The sequence below is a fragment of the Nerophis lumbriciformis genome, linkage group LG30 (assembly GCF_033978685.3).
Source record: "Nerophis lumbriciformis linkage group LG30, RoL_Nlum_v2.1, whole genome shotgun sequence".
Lineage (NCBI taxonomy): Eukaryota > Metazoa > Chordata > Actinopteri > Syngnathiformes > Syngnathidae > Nerophis > Nerophis lumbriciformis.
Window position 1 is genome coordinate 28,835,087 of NC_084577.2, and position 7,500 is coordinate 28,842,586.

The following is a 7,500-nucleotide window of genomic DNA, read 5'->3' on the forward strand; positions in this document are numbered from 1 at the left end:
TTTGTTAGATCTTTTTTAATCCAAAATTTTTTCTTAACTAAAAAAAATAAATGTCTATTTATATATATATATATATATGTGTGTGTGTGTGTGTGTGTGTGTGTGTGTGTGTGTGTGTGTGTGTGTGTGTGTGTGTGTGTGTGTGTGTGTGTGTGTGTGTGTGTGTGTGTGTGTGTGTGTGTGTGTGTGTGTGTGTGTGTGTGTGTGTGTGTGTGTGTGTGTGTGTGTGTGTGTGTGTGTGTGTGTGTGCGTGCGTGTGTGTGTGTATATATATAAAATAATTTTTTAGTTAAATTTTTTTTTAACAACAATTATTGATATTATTATTATATTTTTTTTGTTCTTTTTCATTATTGTATTTCTAATAAAAATTGTATTTGTGTGTCTTTTGAATGACTTTGTACATTTCTGCACTTTTATAAAAATAAAAATAAATTATATATATATATATATATATATATATATATATATATATATATATATATATATATATATATATATATATATTTCTAATACAATTTGTATTTGTGTGTCTTTTGAATGACTTTGTACTTTTCATTTATACATATTATTTTATATTATATTAAAATTATATTATATCATATTAAAATTATTTTTATAAAAGTGCAGAAATGTACAAAGTCATTCAAAAGACACACAAATACTATTTTTATTAGAAATACAATAATGAAAAAAACCCAAAAAATGTATAATAATATCAATAATTGTTGTTGAAAAATGTTTTTACAAAAAAAATATTATATATATATATATATTTTTTTTTTGTAAAACATTGTTTTAACAAAAAAACAAACAAAAACATTTTTTACAAAAAAGTTAATCGATATATATATATAATAATTTTTTTGTACATTTTTTTTTAACAATTATTGATATTATTGTTATACATTTTTTGTCGTTTTTCATTATTGCATTTCTAATAAAAATTGCATTTGTGTGTCTTTTGAATGACTTTGTACATTTCTGCACTTTTATAAAAATAAAAATAAATTATATACATATATATATATTTCTAATAAAAATTGTATTTGTGTGTATTTTGAATTACTTTGTGCATTTATATATATATATATATATATATATATATATATATATATATATATATATATATATATATTTACATACACATATTTGTTTTATTTTTACAAAAGTGCAGAAATGTACAAAGTCATTCAAAAGACACACAAATACAATTTTTATAAGAAATACAATAATGAAAAAGAACAAAAAATGTATAATAATAATATCAATAAACGTTGTTAAAAATTTTTTATAAAAAAATTATTTTATATATATATATATATATTATTTTTTAAATTGATTCTTGAAAATTATAACTCCATTTTGAATGGTAATAAAAAATTTAGAAGTTTTTTGGAGGACCCCTACCAACAAGGATATATTCTAGTGATGAGAAGACTTAGAAATACAATATTTATTAGAAAATTAGAAATACAATACTAAAAAAAACAACTCAATGATGATTCGGATTAAATAAAGGAATTTTTTTTTTTTTGGTACCTAGAACACTACGGCAAAATACTCCTAATGACGATAACACAAGGTTCAAAGCACAAATTATTATCTGATTGATATGAGTTCTGTCAAAATAGGTCAACATCATTAGCTTTAAGTGATTTAATAGAAAACATTACTAATGGTATCGAGAAGAATACATTTGTTATAGGAATTTCTATTGATCTGCAAAAGGCTTTCGATACCATTGACCACCAGATTTTGGTAAATAAAGTGTAAAATTCTGGCATAAGGGGAGTGACAGGGAAATGGCTAAAGAGCTACTTGAATGAGAGACAGCAGATTGTTCAGATGGACCAACATCAATCTACACTCATGAACATAACCTGTGGAGTCCCCCAGGGGTCGATACTGGGACCCACACTATTTATAATGTACATCAACGAAATATGTAAAGTATCAACACTGCTGAAGTTAATCCTCTTTGCTGACGATACAACCATTACATGTACAGGTGACGACATGAAGCAACTTCTGGACTCTGTAACTGAGGAGATGATCAAGTTAAAAACTTGGTTTAAGACCAACAAATTGTCTCTGAATTTAAAGAAGACCAAAATCGTGCTCTTTAGCAATCGCACAAGTAATATACCCATCAGGATTGTTATTGATGATACACCAATAGAATATGTTCAACAAAATTCATTCTTAGGAGTGGTAATAGATGAAAATATATCATGGAAGCCTCATATAAATTACCTGAGGACAAAAGTTGCTAAATGTGTTGGAATGATGAGCAGATGATGTCATTTATTGAACACATACTTGCCAACCCTCCCGGATTTTCCGGGAGACTCCCGAAATTCAGCGCTTCTCTCCCGAAAACCTCCCGGGACAAATTTTCTCCCGAAAATCTCCCGAAATTCAGGCGGAGCTGGAAGCCACGCCCCCTCCAGCTCCATGCGGACCTGAGTGACGTCAGGTGCGCAACACCACGTAAATCGTTGGCCAACCAAAAAGTAACCCCAGTACGCTATAGCCAACGTTCACCAGGAGATGGCAACAGACAAACATAGATAACTCTATTACATTATTCCCCTTTTAGAAATGTATAGAAGTTACTCAAAATAAATAAACAACCCAACCAAAAAATGCAGCAGCTCAATTAAAAAACTGTACTTAAGCCACATTCTTTTTTCTTTTTTTTTTTAGTACTGAACTCTTAACCCTCATTTGTAAAAAAAAAAATAACATGCTTATTATACAAACAGTATTTGTACACCTTTAACACAGATTTGTATACTGTCTTCAGAGATTCAGTTTTTTTGGTGGTACTCGAAACCTTTCTGGGTACCTGCGAAAGGGTGTTCAGCATGGTTAGAAAAATAGTGACAGAGAATAGAACAAGGATGGACAATTCAACCCTTAACTCAACAATGAGTAGATGAGTGTTATGTGTGTGTATATGTGTAAATAAATGAACACTGAAATTCAAGTATTTCTTTAATTTATTTATATATACGGTATATATATATATATATATATATATATATATATATATATATATATATATATATATATACATATGTATATATATATATATATATATACAATATATATATATATATATATATATATACATATATATATATATATATATATATATATATGTATGTATGTGTGGGAAAAAAATCACAAGACTATTTCATCTCTACAGGCCTGTTTCATGAGGGGGGGTTCCCTCAATCATCAGGAGATTTTAATGGGAGGCATTCACATACCATGGTTTATATAGGGCACAGAGTGGGTGGGTACAGGCTGGCGTAGGGGCGTGGTGATTGGCTCATGTGTTACCTAGGAGGTGTTTCCGTCTGTGGCGGCATGCTGTTACAATTTCGCTGCGCTTGCAGACGGTAACAGCATGCCGCCACAGACGGAAACACCTCCTAGGTAACACATGAGCCAATCACCACGCCCCTACGCCAGCCTGTACCCACCCACTCTGTGCCCTATATAAACCATGGTATGTGAATGCTCCCATTAAAATCTCCTGATGATTGAGGGAACCCCCCCTCATGAAACAGGCCTGTAGAGATGAAATAGTCTTGTGATTTTTTTCCCACACATACATATATTGCGCTCTACTACGGTATCGAGCACTATTTTTTGGATAACCTTATTAAGACATATATATATATATATATATATATATATATATATATATATATATATATATATATATATATATATATATATATATAAATAAATTAAAGAAATACTTGAATTTCAGTGTTCATTTATTTACACATATACACACACATAACACTCATCTACTCATTGTTGAGTTAAGGGTTGAATTGTCCATCCTTGTTCTATTCTCTGTCACTATTTTTCTAACCATGCTGAACACCCCCCCCCCCCCCAACCTCCCGAAATCGGAGGTCTCAAGGTTGGCAAGTATGATTGAACACCAATGCTCTGCTGTTATTGTATCATTCATTTATTATGTCATATTTAAACTATTGTGTTGAAGTCTGGGGAAATTGTTATAAATCTCATCTACAGCCTTTAGTCACTCTGCAGAAAAAGGCCATTAGGATTGTGTCTAATGTTCACTACAGACATCATTGAAATCCACTATTCATGGAGTTAAAGCAACTTAAAGGGGAACATTATCACAATTTCAGAATGGTTAAAACCGTTAAAAATCAGTTCCCAGTGGCTTATTATATTTTTCGAAGTTTTTTTTCAAAATTTTACCCATCACGCAATATCCCTAAAAAAAGCTTCAAAGTGCCTGATTTTAACCATCGTTATAAACACCCGTCCATTTTCCTTTGACGTCACATAGTGAAGCCAACATGGCGCATAGAACAGCAAGCTATAGCGACATTAGCTCGGATTCAGACTCGGATTTCAGCGGCTTAAGCGATTCAACAGATTACGCATGTATTGAAACGGATGGTTGTAGTGTGGAGGCAGGTAGCGAAAACCAAATTGAAGAAGAAACTGAAGCTATTGAGCCATATCGGTTTGAACCGTATGCGAGCGAAACCGACGAAAACGACACGACGGGAGAAAGCCAGGACGAATTCGGCGATCGCCTTCTAACCAACGATTGGTATGTGTTTGTTTGGCATTAAAGGAAACTAACAACTATGAACTAGGTTTACAGCATATGAAATACATTTGGCAACAACATGCACTTTGAGAGTGCAGACAGCCCAATTTTCATCAATTAATATATTCTGTAGACATACCCTCATCCGCTCTCTTTTCCTGAAAGCTGATCTGTCCAGTTTTGGAGTTGATGTCAGCAGGCCAGGGAAGCTCGGGTCGATATTCGTCTCTTGATCATCGGGACGGTGTGAGCCAAGACATCCAGGGGGTTTAGCTCGCTCGTCTGCGGGAACAAACTGCCGCCATTGCTTGCCGTGCTACCGAGGCCCTTTGTCCCTGAATTGCTCACACACTCCGGCAGATTCAATGGGGGTCTGGCGGCAGATTTCTTTGACTTTATCTTTGGAAATGCATCTGCTTTGAGTGTCGCAGGATATCCACACATTCTTGCCATCTCTGTCGTAGCATAGCTTTCGTCGGTAAAGTGTGCGGAACAAACGTCCAATTTCTTGCCACTTTGGCATCTTTGGGCCACTGGTGCAACTTGAATCCGTCCCTGTTCGTGTTGTTACACCCTCCGACAACACACCGACGAGGCATGATGTCTCCAAGGTACGGAAAGCAGTCGAAAAAACGGAAAAAAACAGAGCCGTCAGTCTACCCCAGGGCAGCTGTGGCTATGAAAGTAGCTTACCACCACCAGGTGTGAATGAATGATGGGTTCTACATGTAAAGCGACTTTGGGTACTTAGAAAAGCGCTATATAAATCCCAGTTATTATTATTATTATTATTAGAGCTGATTTGACTCGAGAGCGAATATTAGAAAGGCGTTTAATTCGCCAAAATTCACCCATTTAGAGTTCGGAAATCGCTTTAAAAAATATATGGTCTTTTTTCTGCAACATCAAGGTATATATTGACGCTTACATAGGTCTTGTGATAATGTTCCCCTTTAAACTGCACGAGGTAATCAACTTTAAAACTGCTCAAATGATGTTTAGGGCATCCCAAAACTCTCTACCATCCAATATAAAGAACTTATTCCAGGATAGAGATGCTCACCATAAATGGGTTGTACTTGTATAGCGCTTTTCTACCTTCAAGGTACTCAAAGCGCTTTGACACTACTTCCACATTTACCCATTCACACACACATTCACACACTGATGGAGGGAGCTGCCATGCAAGGCGCTAACCAGCACCCATCAGGAGCAAGGGTGAAGTGTCTTGCTCAGGACACAACGGACATGACGAGGTTGGTACTAGGTGGGGATTGAACCAGGGACCATCGGGTCGCGCACGGCCATTCTTCCACTGCGCCACGCCGTCCCTTAACTAAAATATCTAAAACAATTTCAAAACGTTTAAAAGCTAAAAACATCATAAATATCGAAAAACATCTGAAAACTAAAACATCTAAAAATCAAAAACATTTAAAGTGAAAATCCTGTGTAAAACTATAAACATTTAAAAACTAAATACCTAAAAAAATAAAATTAAAATAAAAAATTATTAAAAAAATAAATAAACAAATTAAAACCCATCTCAAAATCAAAAACCTCTAAAAAAAAAACATTTAAAAAGGTTGTAAAACTAAAAGCCTTAAAAACAGCCGAAGAATAAAAACAATAAAAAACAAAACACATCTGAAATACCTAAAAACGAATAACATCTGAAAATTAAAAACATATACATTTCAAAACAACTAAAAACCAAAATGTAAAAACATTTAAAGACACGTCAAAACAACGCATATGAGAACTAAAATATCTAAAACAATTTCAAAACGTTTAAAAGCTAAAAACATCTAAAACATCTTAAATATCGAAAAACATCTGAAAACTAAAACATCTAAAAATCAAAAACATTTAAAGTGAAAATCCTGTGTAGAACTACAAACATTTAAAAACTACAAACATTTAAAAACTAAATACCTAAAAAAATAAAATTAAAATTAAAAATGATTAAAAAAATAAATAAACAAATAAAACCCATCTCAAAATCAAAAACCTCTAAAAAAAAAAAAAAACATTTAAAAAGGTTTTAAAACTAAAACCCTTAAAAACAGCCGAAGAATAAAAACAATAAAAAACAAAACACATCCGAAATACCTAAAAACGAATAACATCTGAAAATTAAAAACATACACATTTCAAAACAACTAAAACCAAAATGTAAAAACATTTAAAGACACTTCAAAACAACGCATATGAGAGCTAAAATATCTAAAACAATTTCAAAACGTTTAAAAGCTAAAAACATCTAAAACATCTTAAATATCGAAAAACATCTGAAAACTAAAACATCTAAAAGTTACAGTCTAAGAGGAAACAACAAATTATATTTGTCTAAATTTAGAACAACTTTAAAAGGAATGTGCATTTCAGTGCGTGGAGTCAGTCTGTGGAACAACTTAGGGGACGAGTTAAAAACCTGTTCTAGCATGATTACATTTAAAAGACTGTTTAAAAAAGAAGTACTGAAGAAGTACGAGGAGGAAAGAGAGTGATGCCCTCAGCACAGAGCCATGGGAGAGAGGTGTATGGTCAGTTGTCATCTTTTACACAAAGTCCCAATATATTGAGCAAATTGAAGTGAACATAATTAGTGTTTTTTTTAAATAAATATCTGTGCAGAAAACAATGGTGGGCTATCCATAATTAGAACTGGTTTAAATGATTGTGGCAGGAATCGAACCCACAAACCTCCGTCTCGCGTGTCTCGCTCGGCATAAAGCCAATCAATGGGCTTGTGGGCGGTGCGAAGGCACAGGCCGGTTTTCCGCCTGGCCCAAGTGTTTGACTTGCCTCCATTCAACAGCATCATTTTGGACGATCAAAAGTGATATAGGTGATGTTTGCATCAAAGTCTTCCCTCAGGA

The 7,500-nt window shown here is 33.2% G+C and overlaps 1 protein-coding gene across 3 annotated transcripts in view; it reads left to right on the forward strand.

Annotated features, from left to right (window-relative positions):
* The window catches only part of LOC133572828 (uncharacterized), a 47,286-nt gene that overhangs the window by 24,598 nt on the left and 15,188 nt on the right, over window positions 1-7,500 (forward strand). The window lies entirely within an intron of this gene.